Here is a 14,431-nt window from a genome sequence, read left to right on the forward strand (position 1 = left end):
TTTTGGCTTTAGTAATTTAGCTTTCATTGGTATAAAAAGTAGGAAAATAGTTATCATCAAAAGCAGGATAGTGGTTAACTCTAAGGAAGAGAGATAGAGTTGTGATTGGGAAATAGACTTCTAGTGGCTGGCAATGTTTCATTTCTTGACTGGGGTAGCAGTTACACAAGTGTGTTCTTTTTTTGTTTGTTTGTTTTGCGGTACACGGGCCTCTCACCGCTGTGGCCTCTTCCGTTGCGGAGCACAGGCTCCGGACGCGCAGGCTCAGCGGCCCTGGCTCACAGGCCCAGCCACTCTGTGACATGTGGGATCTTCCCGGACCGGGGCATGAACCCGTGCCCCCTGCATCGGCAGGCGGACTCTCAACCACTGCGCCACCAGGGAAGCCCCACAAGTGTGTTCTTTATAGCTATAGTTAAACTGACTAATACATACTTAGTACTTTTCTGTACATATATATAAAGGGACCATAGAATTTATTCTACAAACCTTTGAGAGTGAAGAAAGGTAATGTTAGTAATTGTGCTCGGAGAACAGGTCTAAACTGGGACTGTCTAGAGAAAACCCAGACACCTGGTCTCCCTAGTTATATCTCACAATGAAATGTAAAAACAAAACAGGAATAGAGATAACAGAGCTTCTATCTGCTGATAGTTGGCAGAACTAACAATGTGAAATATCTGTGATGGTCCTAAATATTCTTCTATATATGGACAGAATAAAAACACATAGGAGATTAGATTATTCTGTCCCCCTAGGCTCTGCGCTGGAAGTGGAAATGTAAGGATGATAAGAGCTAAGCCATGATCCTGGCCTTCAATGTGTTTGCAATTTCATAAGGGTGTTAACACATAAAGAGAGGAGAGGCATTAGTGTGTGAGGAGTATTACTTTCTCTATTCCTGATGGACTGTCCTGACACCAAGTCCAATGGGTCTGTTATAAATTCACACTACCTGACCTCAGCGAAGTCCTGCCTGCTTTCTTCTCACAGTCACTAAATCTTCCTTTATACTGTTGAGAGCCTATCTGTCCCATCCCTCTCATTCCCACCTCATTTTGAGTCCTCCTACAATGGATTCTTAACTAGTCTCATTTCTTTTAGTCTCTCCCTTTACTTTGTTGCCACCTTAATCTTGCTGAAGCCTGGCTCTGATCAACTCACTCTCCTGCCTGAAAGATCATTTACTGAAATGGTTGCCACTGCCTACAAAATAAATAACTGGAACTCTTTAGCCAACATCTCTAAACCCATCTTTCCAGCCTTCCTTCTACTTCCTACTATTTCCAGGGATCTTATTCATGCTCCAGGGAAAATCTGGATTACACATGAATAGCTGAAAATCCTAGACAAAACTGCTATCATGAAATCCAGTCTGGGATCTCATGGGTAATGCAGCTCAGACTAAGCAAAACCTAAAGGTGAGAACACTTCCAAGGGAGCAGTTCAGCAGTAACAGACTCTCCCACTACTTCGGGTGATGGCAGAGTGAATGGAAAGGAAGGGATGGAGTAAGTAATTTCAGAGGAAAAATCAGCAAAACTTTGATATATAAGGGAAACTGCCAACCAGGCCCAAATGTCCCATCTATGACTAAAGGAGAGCTAAGAACTAACAGTTCTTTCCCCTATTCACATATAAAGACTAGTGTTTTCAGAGATTAGTATTATAGCTGAGTCTTTTCTTCCACAGTCTATGGCGATATCTGTTAAAATGGTCTATGAGCAGCAGGAAAAAGAAATCTCAAGTATCCATGTGCCCCAAGTACTTAAATATTTTCAGCCTGACTGTAAGGTCATCAAATTATTCTTTAGTTTTAGATTTTAAAACCTAATGTTCTAAAAAGCCAGACTCAATTGAAAAAAAATGTCTTTAACACCTACTTAGGGGGTTATCCATAGGCACAACTAAACCATTATACAAGATTATTCTAGGCCACACTTGACACACATTGACCCAAAAAGATCCAGGGTAGGAATCACAGTTTGCCATCAGGGCAGCAGCAGGCATTCCTTTTAATGGAAGCCTCACAGCAGTTCCTGTAGCAGACACAACACAGAACCTTGTGGGAGTTACTCTCTTTGGCCCATGGGGTGTTAGCTCAGGAGTGAGGGAATCGGACTCACCTTGGGCAGATACAGGAGTTATCCTGCCTTAAAAGTCTTATAACCTACAGAAGCCAATACCTCTTGCAACAACTCCATAGGCATGGCTTCCAGGGTCCTTGCCTGCAAGGGACTTGCCCAATTACAAGAGTTACTACCCTCAGGGAAGATCAAAATTACGATATTTATAGTCCATTATAATTCCTTCTAATCCAGATGCAGTTTACCAACCTGGGGTCATTTTCTACCATAGGCAGTGTTGCCCAGCAACCAACCACTTAGAGTGGATGCCATGGTATGTTTCCCAGAGCCTCCTTTAGTTAGAGGCACTCATTTCCTGAGCGTGCAAGTGGCACAGTTGGTAGCTGATAGCTTTAACTGAGGTACTCTCTAGGAATTGCCCTCAGCCAAATAAAGCTATCTTGACTAAAGTTACAATCCCACCTCTGAGGCAATTTACATCCAATGTCTGGTTGAGATGACGTGGATCTATAAAGGACCTATCGCCTGCCTCAAGGCAGGACATCTCTGAAAAGCCATCCCAGATCCAGAGATCACCAAGGAGTTAGATGAGGCCTTTGTTGTGACTATATTGAAGTTCAACTCCTTGGACCAAAATCTATTGTTTTGCTCTCCTACAGGTGCTGATCCCAAGAGAATTCCCCAACAAACTTCTTACATGCAACTTCAGAATCTGTTACCTGGGAAACCTAACTTAAGACACCACCTTATCAGGCTTCCAGGGACATAGAGCTAGAAAGTTAACTGAAGGTCAGATTCTCATACAGAAGGGGAAAGAGTTTTGCTAACCTTTGACCCACAGCATCTTACAAGCAATATATGGAAAGTATTTAATCTATTTACATGTATTATTATCCTGACTATGTTTAAAACTACTGTAAAATATTGTTGGCTCAAGTTTACATGTCAGTTCTACTATTAGCCATGGTAGCTTAAATGGAATCCTGTACTATTTCATTGGTTCTTCTCTATCCTGCTATTTATCTAATCTGCCATGTCACTTCTTCCTTCTAGAATATAAGCAATTTGAAGGTAGATTCTCTTTTGGATTCAAGCTATAAACAGAAGGCATGCTATAGGCATTTAATAAATGACTAACAATGCTAGTACTATTGGCAATGACACTGTTGACAAAGTACCATGAGATGCATTGCAAAAACCAAGACAAAGGAATATTCAAACTCCATTTCAGGAATCTAGCTTCTAATAATCTGGAAAGTGGCAAATGACTGATGTTCAGAGGCGTTTATCACTGTCTCATTTATAGAAGCAAATAACTGGATAACGCCTAAATGTCCAATAATGCAAAAATAAATATTTAAGTAAATTACAGTTTATCTGTCTAAGTAGCTATAGTATTCAGTGAGTTTATGAAGTAATACATGCAGTTCATCTAATTTTATAGGTGGTATAATTTTCACTACGAAAAAAGGCTTGAAAAAGACTAGGAAGAATCAAATAAAAATATTAAAAGCAGCTGCTTATGGATGGTGGAATTATGAATATTTTCTATTTTTAGTTCCTTTAGATCTTTCTGAACTTTCCAAAATTAGTACAAAGTGAATGCTCTTTATAATAAAATAAGAAAACAACAGCCAAAAAATCAGAAATCCTACTGCATAACTACTGCTGGCTTCTAAGAGGGAATCAGCATCTGAGTGGGATCTTTACATCTTCATATCTAACAAATTCTAACATCTGTGCCGAACCCACTGCATGTTTACAAGTAGCAAATCAAAGGGGTTGTTTCAAACAGGTGTAAAAGTAAAAAGTGATAGCTGAAAAAACAGAAAATCCACAAAAACTGGAAGAGCACATATAGCGCAAGGAGTCTGGGACTACTGGCATTGTCACTGAGCAACTTAAGGGCAGTGCTGCATTTAAAGCACAATAACTGACAGGAACAATCGTGATCCTGAATCGTCAAAAGAAAGTTAATGATGCTACATGAATTCCGTATTTGAAGGACTATAATTAAGAAATAGTTTAACTCAAAGTATTATTTTTAAAAACAGGTGATAAAGGAGATAAACCTTAGCTATAAAAAACCTGGCTTTCTTATGTGACTATTTCCCAAGGCTTTCACAAATGTATGGCTTTTTTCTATTCAAGTGTTTAGGAAAGCCAGATCCTCATCATTATAAGATGCAACAAATTCTGCCAAATATTTGCTGCTTCCTGCAACAGTTAAGCCCAATAATGGTAGCACAGGAATTAATTAACTTAGAGTAGTTTTTAATATATATTTCTGACATATTACATTACTAAAACCCCATTTTATAAATGAGATGGTGCTGTTCCAAGGCGCATCTGTGTCATTCCAACCCACAGCCCACACTGTGTCCACAATCATTATATATTTATAAACCAGAATCCACAGAGTGTATACTACCAGCAGTGTCTTTTGAAACTAAACAGATTTCAAGAGGAAAGACTTTATAATATGCCTCAATTACAGAAATGCAAACATACTAAATCTACTTTACAGGTTTCTCCATGAATTTCACATCAGAGTGCATTTTGTATTGAGTAACTTCAAGCTGGATGATTTTAAAATATGCAAATATACAAAGTGCATGAAGACAAAAGTAAATCGATTAATTAGAACTTGCTAGTGGCAGAATGCATAGAATATTTACACTGTGGAGCTCAGTAGTATTCAGAGTACAGGCTGAATTTCCTGATGTACTCTTGGCATCATTAATTGTTAAATGCCAAACAGAAGTGATACAGTAACCAAAGCCTTATCAACTATGCCAGATTCTACTACCTAGGCATTGCAAGGTCTGCATTTATGATGGAATACCTGAGCTGATAACACATGGAATTATCTAAACAACATTTGCATATTTGTGTAATTATTTTCTAAGGTTAATTAGCTCCTGTAAAGCATTTCGCCCTTTGAGACTGCTTACAGTGACAGGTTCACATATTTTCTGAACCATTGCCAAACCTGACAGATTTTTCTTCAGCTAACCTGTTGCTACGAAGTTATAAAATGAGTTCTCCTATAATATATATTTTAAACTTATAACTGATTTTAGGAAAAGTAAAATGAAAATTGAATGAATTTCAGGGTTTTTCAAATGTCCAATTTTAAAATCAAAACTTCAAGATTATTTTGTTTTACTTCATATTAGTCTTTCTGTGATTACAATGGTAAGCATATCTACTAAGAAAGTTTCTTTATGAATAATAAAGTCTAGCATTTTTTACTTTAAACCAGCACATACCTATGTCATTAACTCCGCCTGTGTCACATATAACACACACACACACACACACACACACACACACTCTCTCTCTCTCTCTCTCTCTCTCTCTCTCTCTTTCTCACCAGCTGCCCTTAGTTCTATCACTGATTTGCTATTTACACTGGAGGCATCAGCTGGAGAAAGAACACTAATATAAAATCCACACTTTTTTATGACAAAATCTACAAATCAAAGTTGTTTCTTTTAAGATGCTAAAACCTCATTAGGTAAAATATGGCTAAATGAAATCCAAATGGGAGGCAGATATCCAAGTCAGAGGGATTTATGAGGATGCAAAAATGTAAGTTACCTTCTTGCACCCAACCAATCCACAAGTACAAGATAAAAGAAAATTTATACTTTTAGGAATTGGTCAGTAGGGTATGCTTTCAGAAGAAATGAAACACAAATAGCATATGACCCTAATCCAGAAAGACACACACAAGAAAATCATATGGTTTAACTTTAAACTTTTAGATGATTCTGTTATTCAACTCCTTTGTACATGAAGAGTATAAACTGTACATTAGTACAGAACAAAACATTTATAAGAACAGTTATGTGTAAAATATATTTTGTAATGTCATATAATTTTATTTTAATCCAGTTAAATACTTTGGATTAAAAATTTATCTTCATTTTGTCATATTTTAAATGTGTTATTTTTTAAAAAGTATAGGCCTTTGTGTTTAATCATGATTAAAGGACTAGGAGTACATATGAATGCATAAAAACTGATGTTACAGCATACATCTAGCGAAAACATCTTCAAAAATAAAGGACCATTATATGGTCTTTAAATATTAAACGGAACTATATGAAGTTACCAATATTAGACATTTTTGACCTTAAAAATAGCAATTTCATACAATTCAACCTTAAACATAATGAAAACAAACAAAAGAAATATAAGCTTGAGCTATTTTAAAACTATCCATTTTTTTCCTACCTTTTAGGTGTCAAGATATTATAGACGGCCATCAATCTTAGAGACAGATTCAAGGCTACCTTACTTGTCAATATGGCTATATTTAATAAATTATAAATAGAAGACATTCATAATGATCATAACTGACAAAGGACCGGTATACAGAACCATATCAAACACATTTGAATTTCACAGATTTTCAAGCTTAACGTGTCCAAAAGTAAACTCTGTATCGGTTTCCCAAATTCTATTATCTGTTCTTCCTTTAGCCTTTCTCATCTTGTCAAGTGGTACCTCCACTAACCCAGTTGTTCATGCCAAAAATCTGGAAGTCATCCCTGACATCTTCCTCTTCCTCTATCTCTCTTATTGATCCAACTTAATTTATCCTCCAAAAAATATTTCTAGAATCCATAAACTTCTCTCAATTTCCACTCTTACTATCTCAGCCCAAGCTATCACCATATCTTGCCTAGGATGCTAACCACTTGAACTGGCTATATGCTTTCCCTCATTTAATCTTTACAATGACTTTATGACACAGACACTCTAAATATCCCAGTTTACAGAGATTAATTATTTTGTTCAAGGTCATACAATTTGCCAGATTACAAACTAGTCTGTCTGGTTCTAGCATCTGAACTTCTACGCTATACTACCTATTCTTTTAAATGATATGTGTGAAAGTTAAACTTTGTCTTTTTATGCATTTGAATATAAAGTTCAAACAACAATTAACCAACGAATTTAGGGGGAAAATGGATAATCAATTAATTATAACCTATTATTTATAGAAATGGTGCCAAATGCTTTGTGATTGGGCCATAATTGCCACAAAATAGGTATAACCTGGAATGAAAGGAAGATAAGAGCTGGTAGGATTCTTAGATTCCAAAACCATGCTCCAGAGCACTTCTGACAAAGTAAACACTGATGATCCTACTCACTTTATAAAATTTAGGCTCTCCTCTCTTAGTGCAATCTACAATACAATCATAAAAATGCTTTTATAGCACATATGGAGGCAGGCACGGATCTAAATACTTCACAGGTATTAACTCATTTAATTCTGACAATCCTATGAAGTACTATTTTTACCCTCATAATCAGATAAACAGGCCAAAAAATGATTAAGGAACTTACTCAAGAAAATTGCTAGTATATGGCAGAGCCACAATTCAAACCTAGGTAGTCCAACTCCATATCAGTAATCTTAATCACTTTATACTGCCGTGTTAAAACACGTTAATATCCTTTGCTCTCTGTAGGCATAATCAAGGTCGTTGCTGTATATAGCAATGAACCAAATGGCGAAGGGCCTTTAAGAAAAAAGGGACAAGTGTTGCTTATGTAGACATCATGCACTGTGGGCCAGGTTCACATGACAAAAAACTTTCTTTGTGAAATGAAGCTCTTGGTTTTCTGAAAGTTAAATGTGTCCTCCTTTTCCTTGAATCACCTCTGCCACCTTATGAGAATTAAACTGAACCTGGCTTGAGATCCATTATTAATTTTCTGCCATTCAGTCATCCATAACAAAGAATAAAGCTAAGTGAGAGAAGCTAGACACAGAAGACTACATATTGTATGATTCATTTTATAGGAAGTTCTGGAAAAGCCAAAACTATAGTGTTAGAATCAGTGGTTGGCAGGGTCAGAAAGTTTGTTGACCCTTGCTGTAAATACTTGCAATCTCAGTTCCAGCTTAGAGTGGCAGATTAAACATCCGTATTTTTAAGACAGCATTATCTCCCCATACCCTATACACACTACAGTAAAAGATTTTTTTTTTTTCAAAGACATAAATCCACAAGGCCTAGGAGGACAAGGGAGGAGAAAACACCGTGACATTTGGAAGATGAGCAGATATAAGAATGGTAACTGATTTAGCAGATCTGAGACAGTCAGATCCCAAGCTGGCGATGGGGAAAGCTAAAAACCAATTCCATTTATACTGTAAAATCCTCCAAAGCACAGAGATAGTATTCTAGGTACCCCCCAGGATTGAAGGAGAGTGGATGTATGTGCTAAAATAAGACTGTTTGACAGCATTTCTTTTCCCCTCTTCCATTCCATGCAACTCGGTAAATGTCTTTCCACATTCTGACAGGAGAGATTTTGAAATGGGGATAGCAGTACCATATGCAAATTGATATGGAATATAGTGACCTACCTTCCCTCTCTTCCCCCAGCCTTCATCCCTTCTAAACTTTCAGATTGTAAGTAGTCAGACCTTCAGTCTCTAGGCAGAAGACTAGAGGAATCTTCTTTGGAAAATCAAACGAGGTTAAATAAAAGTTCTAAAGATACAGATGGACAGAGAAAGACAAATACTATATGATCTCACTTATATGTGGAATCTAAAAAAAAAACAAACAAACTCTGAAACAGAGAACAGATTGGTGGTTGCCAGGGTGAGGAGCGAGCGGGGTGGGAAAATGGGTAAAGGTAGTCAAAAGGTATAAACTTCCAGTTGTAAGATAAGTTCTGAGGATACAATGAAACAGCATGGTGACTATAGTTAACACTACTGTATTGTATATTTGAAAGGTGCTAAGAGAGTAGATTTCAAAAATTTTCACTACACAAAAAAAGTGTAAATATGTGAGGTGATAGGCGTGTTAACTAACCTAAGATGTGTTAACTAACCTATTGTGGTAATCATTTTGTAATACATACATATATAAAATCACTACATTGTATACCTTAAACTTGTACAATGTTATATCTCAGTTATATTTCAATAAAGCTGGAAAAAAATTCCAATACCAAAACCCCCCACAAAAAACAGATACAGATGGATGGGGGTGGGCATGGAGGAAAATTCCCAACAGACTACTCAGATTACTTATAGTGAAGCTCAAACATCACATGTCTCACCCATACACTCAGAGGTTCCAATTAGCTTTTTAATTCCCACTGATAAACATGAACAGACTGCCAAACATTATTAGACACATGAAGACAGCCTATAATACAAAATGGAAAGACCAGAATAAATAGAAAAAGGCAACTTGGAAGAAACTGAGACTTTGCAGAAAGAGGAAAATTTCAGAAACACTGCTATTATTATTATCAGAGAGATGAGAGAAAACAGTACACTCATAAAACAAGAACAGGATACTATTAAAAGGAATATTCAAAAAATAAAAAGACCTCTAGAAAATTGAATGCAAAATAGCAGAAATGAAAAATCTGATAGAGGAGTCAGATGGTTAAGTTAAAGAAATCTTCTAGAAGCAAAAAAATATAAAAAATAGAAAAGTAATAAATCAAACAATAAGTTCAAGAGATTCATTATCCAAAAAAACAGAAGGGAGGAAATGAACAACAAAATATCCCAGAACATTAGCTGTTGAACTGAAAAAGCTGACAAAGTACCCAATATAATGGCTGGATAGATCTAAATAAAGGTCTATCATTGTGAAATTTAGAACCCAGGATAAGAATATTCTATAAGTTTCAAGACAGAAAAATGAAAGATTAGGATTCAGAACAATTCTGGACTTTTTAATAGCAACAGAAGGATCAGGATGATAAAAGAAAGCCTTCAAAATTCAAAAGGAAAATAATACCCAACTTATAATTCTATACCCAGCTAAAATATCATCAAACATAAGTGTAAGATAAAGATATTTTCAGACATAAAGACACACAAAAAAAGTATATCTCATTACTCTCTTCTGAAGAAACAACTGGAAGATGTGCACCTTTAAAATAAGAAATAAACCAAGAAAGACAAAGGCATGAACTACAGGAAATGGAAGAAATAACACAAGAAAGTAAAAAAAGTAATCTTCAGAAAAATGGTGAAGGAAGATGTCAGGATGATAGCTGGACACCAGATGCAGTGAGCAACCAGACTAGGTGGTAGCAATGCGACTCAAGACACAAATATGCTGAAGGCTGTCATCACCATGACCCCCACTACAAATGCATCATCACCTTAAGACATAATGACCCAATGAGCCTGACCTGGATTTGGATTTGGATTTTCCTAACCTCTTGCTAATGAGATTACGGTGTACTGTTAATGCTCTGTTGCTGATTCAGCTGAGGACACTCATTATACTTCACAAAAGTGTTGTAGGACCTAGCTATAGACCAGGGTAAGCTTAGAAACAGGAAATACAGGGACTTCCCTGGCGGTCCAGTGGTTAAGACTTCACCTTCCAATGCAGGGGGTGCAAGTTCAATCCCTGGTTGGGGAGCTAAGATCTCATATGCCTCGGGCCAAAAAACCAAAACATAAAACGGAAGCAATATTGTAACAAACTCAGTAAAGACTTGAAAAATGGTTCATATCAAAAAAAAAAAGTAAATATAAAGAGCACACTCCCTTTAACCATATTTCTGCTTATTTCCTCTGCCAGATGCTCCAACTGTTGAAAGCCATGTTTTTTAAGACTATATTGTCTCCTGAGTTTCCTATAAGGGGCCTGTTGTAAATGTTTAGGGAAGCTGAAGTCAGAGCGTGATCCAAAGTATGTGTTCAGCTTATCTGCTACTAGGAGCTTTCATCTAATACTAGCAATATTTTCCTTTCCTTACACAATTAGGCCTGTGTTTGCTGCTCAACAATTTGAAGTGAACAACATATTATTTAGAAAAACATATAGTAATAGTTGTAGTTTGACTGTGATATACCATTCAGTACCCAAGCCCCCACCTCAGTAAGACTGAAGCACTCATTTTCCCATCTGCTGTGAGTGTTGATGGCTGACAGCTCTTGCAGCCAAGGATTCCCCAAATCCCTCTTTCCTGTCACTGATTTCAGGGAAAGAGAACTACCATGCCCAAGATTATGCTTCCTTCTTGGAGAGAAACTGCTTCCAAAGACTGGTTAGTGCTAGAGAATAAGTTCCTGGCTCCTTGCCCGAATTTTGGAACTCTATAGGACTATCTTTGTACCCTGTGAGGGTCAGTAGTGATGCCTTCACTTCTTTATAGGTTTTTATCCTGAGAATAATTCCCAGCAAATCTTCTACATGCTAATCTCTGCATCAGAGCCTGCTTCCCAGCGAAACTGACCTGTGACAGCTGGCTCCAGTGAGTGGTCTGAAAAAGTTGACTCTAAAGTATTGAATAGAAATTTTGGAGCTGGATGACCTATCCACCAGCTGGCTGAAAATGCCAGTAGTAGGTGGAGCACTGATAAACCCTGGTACATAGTAACAGTGCAACTGCTAAAAACTTTCACTAGTGATGAACTGGAAGTATATACTGGTAGAAAGGAATGTACAAGCAAGTACATGTATTGACACCTTAAAGTACATCATTAGGGCTTCCCTGGTGGCGCAGTGGTTGAGAATCTGCCTGCCAATGCAGGGGACACGGGTTCGAGCCCTGGTCTGGGAAGATCCCACATGCCGCGGAGCCACTGGCCCCGTGAGCCACAACTGCTGAGCCTGCGCGTCTGGAGCCTATGCTCCGCAACAAGAGAGGCCGCGATAGTGAGAGGCCCACGCACCGCGATGAAGAGTGGCCCCCACTTGCCGCAACTAGAGAAAGCCCTCGCACAGAAACGAAGACCCAACACAGCCATAAATAAATAAATAATATTAAAAAAAAAAAAAAGTACATCATTAGAAGGACTATGGACTTGGATGGCTATTTCCAAAGGCAATAGAGTGATTAATCAGCATAAGACTAAGTGTGAAAGCCAGAGAGCTTCCTTAGCAGCATATAAAGAGGCTCTCTTCTGCAGCAGGAGGGCCAAAGAACCTAAGGACCAGGCCCAGTACTTTTATGAGAGAAGCAGAGCTCCAGGGAAAGCTGGATTCTCCCCTGGCAGGTCTCAATGTGGGGTTAATACCCTGATTCAGGAGTGGAACCTAAAACATGGGATGGGTACAACTGGGTCACCTCAGTCCCCAGATTACCCTGAACCTTCAGGGCCTGCAGAAGTAGCCCATGTCTCCCAGTTGAAAGCTAGTGCTCTCCCCACGCTTGGAGATGGTACAGAAGCTGCTGCCTTTGCTAGACAACATGGCTTCCTCCACCCCACTTTCATGTCCACTGCAGACCCCAGCCCAACAATTAGGATTAAGTCACAATATAACCTAGCCAGGGAAGTGCTGGGCCTCTTAAGGGAGAAAGTGTAACAGGAAGGAGTTGCTTAGTCAGTACTGATAGGCAGGAGCAAGGGGAGTACAGAGTGCAAGGGGACTAAATTCTGAAGGTGCTGGATCAAGGCAGGCAGAAAATGAAGTTGGATAAAGGCAAGTTGATTGATATATAAGTACCTACTCAGGATACAGGATTTAATACTTGCCTAAATTTTCTATTGCAGCAGTTACACATTACCACAGAATTAGTGGCTTTAAAAAGCACTAATTTATTATCTAATAGTCCTGTGTATTAAAAGTCTGACATAGGTCTCAATGGGCTAAAATCAAGGAGTCCTTTCTGGAGGCCCTAAGGGAAAAATCCATTTCCTTGCCTTTTCCAGCTTCTAGAGTCTGCCCCCTTGTCTTGCTGCCCCCTTCCTCCATCTCAAAGCAAGAAGCCTTGTAACTTGCTGTCATTTTTCCAGAGTCACATCTCCCTCTCTCCCACTTCTGCCTCTTTCTTCCACTTTTAAGAACTCTTGTGGTTACAGTGGGCTCACCCAGATAATCCAGGATAATCTCCCCATTTTAAGGTCCTTAATTTTAATAACATCTGCAAAATTCCTTTGCCATGTGAAATAACATACTCACAGGTTTCAGGGATTAGGATGTGGACATCTTCGGAGGCCATTATCCTGCCTACCACAACATCCTAGCAAGGACCCTGGGAGATGGTGATAATTCCTTGCTACGATCGCTCTTAGAACCTTGAAGAAAGTAATGATGTATACTAAGTGAAGATCCTTGTATCACATGTTATCACTCACCAGACAGTGTCCATCTCAGAAGAGGCAATAAAACAACCAAGAAAACAGAAAGACTCAGACAGTTTATGTCTGCCAGAGTCTGCTATTGGCTACCTTAGTGCTAGCACAATCGGCACGTGAATGGAAAAGTCAGTGTGGCAAGGATGGATGTGGTGCGAAGGCCCTCAAGCATGCATCTCGCTCACCAAGGCTGATCCAGCTACTGCCATCTAATGAATACAGTCATCCTTCGGGATCCATGGTGGATTGGTTCCAGGACCCCCCGCAGATAACAAAATCCAAGGCTGCTCAAGTCCTATATATAAAATGACTTAGTTTTATATTAGTTGCTTATATAAAATGGTTGAATCCATGAATGTGGAACCTATGGATATGAAGAGCTGACTGTGCTTCAGCAGAGTGAGAAGTAAAAAGAAAACCGTGTGTGTGTGTGTGTGTGTGTGTGTGTGTGTGTGTGTGTGTGTGTGTTGGGGAAGAGGTGAGGTTTAATCCTAAAGGTAATTAGCATTATGACAGTACACTGAAGACATGCCAAGCATTCCAGACAGTTCAGTCTAGAACATTCTCTGGACAAAATGGTATATAGTCAGAAGCTAAGTATGTCTCATAGTATCTATATCTGAATCTAAAGCAATAATTATAATATAGCAAAAACTCATATGTCAAACCTGGGTCATCAAGAAAAGATAAATTATTTCCAGTGTGCTCTATCTAAGAAAGTAAGGCATTACACAGAACATTTTATAGAAATGTAGGGAGTGGAGGAAGGGAAGTAATCCTCATGGAAGCTGGTATTTCCTGCGGGCCTTAGGAAGCTGAGGCGTTTGTATAGGCAGGACAATTATTGTTAGCCATCAGTGGATCAAATGTAAATGCTTATGATTTGATATCCCTGCTTTGTAAGACACATGTTAACCAGATGATTTGTCTGTGATTATACTGTGAAAGAGGAACCGTTCCCAAATATTTGATAATTTATTTTAAAACTATGGAAGGATTACGTACATCTGCCAGCGACAACATATTTTCTCTCTCAACCCCTACCCCACCCCACAAAGACCGATTCTCGTCCAGAGAATGCCATTGAACCAGCTTTATGACTTCGGGTAGTTCAGTTATCATCTTGGATGCTCATATTCCTCATTTGTACACAGGAGGTTAAGCTGTGAAACCTTGAAAATTATACCTTCTTTTAATCAGAACAAAAACGGGAACGAAGAGTATATTATAGGGAGGTTGAACAGAT

At 38.4% G+C, this 14,431-nt stretch overlaps 1 protein-coding gene across 3 annotated transcripts in view; it reads right to left on the reverse strand.

The window, feature by feature from the left end:
• The window catches only part of ARB2A (ARB2 cotranscriptional regulator A), a 431,289-nt gene that overhangs the window by 198,762 nt on the left and 218,096 nt on the right, over window positions 1–14,431 (reverse strand). The gene's annotated exons all lie outside the window — the stretch shown is intronic.

Source organism: Neophocaena asiaeorientalis, unplaced genomic scaffold (assembly GCF_003031525.2).
Source record: "Neophocaena asiaeorientalis asiaeorientalis breed wild unplaced genomic scaffold, Neophocaena_asiaeorientalis_V1.1 scaffold550, whole genome shotgun sequence".
Taxonomy (NCBI): Eukaryota; Metazoa; Chordata; class Mammalia; order Artiodactyla; family Phocoenidae; genus Neophocaena; species Neophocaena asiaeorientalis.